The sequence below is a fragment of the Condylura cristata genome, unplaced genomic scaffold (assembly GCF_000260355.1).
Source record: "Condylura cristata isolate star-nosed mole 26May11 unplaced genomic scaffold, ConCri1.0 scaffold00026, whole genome shotgun sequence".
Taxonomy (NCBI): domain Eukaryota; kingdom Metazoa; phylum Chordata; class Mammalia; order Eulipotyphla; family Talpidae; genus Condylura; species Condylura cristata.
Window position 1 is genome coordinate 5,859,142 of NW_004567127.1, and position 1,753 is coordinate 5,860,894.

Below are 1,753 nucleotides of genomic sequence, written 5' to 3' on the forward strand. Positions count from 1 at the left end.
AATCAGCCACGGAGACTTCAGTGGTGGAGAATCTTGTAAAAAATGGTGCAGAGTGCAATAAAAGGAAGCGCAGTGAAAGGGAGAACTTGCAGTGCCTCGTCGCATCCAGAACAGCAGGACGGTTCTAGGTGCAACAGCAGGATGCTGTTCTAGCGGCTGTAAGTCAGCTGGAATGAGGGGTGTGAGCAGAGTGCCCCATTCAGGTGGGGGGGGCGGGTTGGGAGGGTGAGGGGGCTGGGGGGGTGGAGGGTGTGTGTGTGAGGGGTGGGCTCACCCGGCCCTGGGCACAAAAGGGGAGCAGGAGACAAGGGGGGGGGAGTGCAGGCCCTTCCCGGCCTAGCTCCTCAGTGCTGCGCCTTCCCCACAATTTGCTGTGTGCTATCAAAGCTGCTCCTCACACTATGACTTTTTTTAAAAAAGCCTTGGAGATTTCGGAGCAGAAGCAAGATCCCAAGACACTGACCGATGAATCTGGAGCCCAGGCTGAAGCCCCCAGCCCCCTCATTCTGCTGTAGGATGGGGCTTTCTGCTGTGAGGGGCCACGGGCGTGGTCTAGGGGAGAACTTACTTACCGGACTTGAATTAGGTCAGGGGAAATGGGAGAGCAGGAACAAAGTCCCCTGGAACACAGGGCAAGCCACACCCTTTTATGGGGAGGGGAGGCGGGGCTGGGCTGGGCTCTGCTTCCCCAGCGGGCCTGGCAGGAGCCGCCAGGGGCAGGAATTGGGCGAGCTGTGGCTTAAGATGGAATCTGGAGGGATGGCGGTCAGTTCATCTCTGCATCCCACCTACTCAGTGCAGGCTCCTTCTGCTGGGGCGCCTGGGTGTCCAGAGGCAGAGAGATCTCCTGGTTTCTGGTGGCTGTGGCCCCCCAGGACTGCAGGGGGGACTCGCAGGGATCAAACAGACAGGACAGAGAGGGCACAGCGCCGCCCCCCCCCCCATAAGGGGCCAGGGCGGGGCGAGACCACCGCCAAAGAGCATGGCCACCCGCCCTCATCCCCCTCTGTCTCTGCCTCCTGGTGGCTTCGCAGCCCAGATTAACAACAGTATGAAGGCAATCTTGCTTCCACGCGAAGTCATTTTCACAGGCACAGCTGGTGCGGCGCGTTACTCTCCTAATGCTACTTCGGGCGCGCAGTGATTTCGGCTGCGGCATCGGGAACAGGCTGTCGAGGGTAACGGCACATTAATTTTAAGCGTCTACAGAAGTATGAGTGGTAATTCCAAGCCCCGGCACCGGTGTTTGCGTGGAACCGAGGCTCACGACGGCGCCCTCCGTCAGTCTTCATTCACCTTTGGTTTGTGGAACAGCGGGGGGCTGTCTCCAGTAGCTTGGGGACCGTGATGGGGATCTATAAGACACAGGCTGGGAATGATGGCTCAGAATCCTCAAATAGTACACCGAGGCGGGGCCTCTGGTGTGGGTCTAACCTCAGAGCTTATGATGGGGTGGCCGGCCCTGGCAGCCAAAGGGGTGAAGGAACCCCGGAAAGGGCACGCTCGAGCTGTGCCAAGGCAAGGCCAGCCCAGAGCCCCTGCGCCCCCAGCTGTGTCCTGAGACCCTTGCCAGCGCAGGCAGTGAGAGCAGGGAGGGTGAGGCCGAAAGAAAATTAAGTGGCCAGCGAATCCCAGGCCCCCAGGAAACATCAGAGTCCATAAAGCCAAGTAATGCCTGGGAGAGAGAAGGCAGACTCCCACCCCCAGAGGAGAGAAGGCAGACCCCCACCCCCAGAGGAGAGAAGGCAGACCC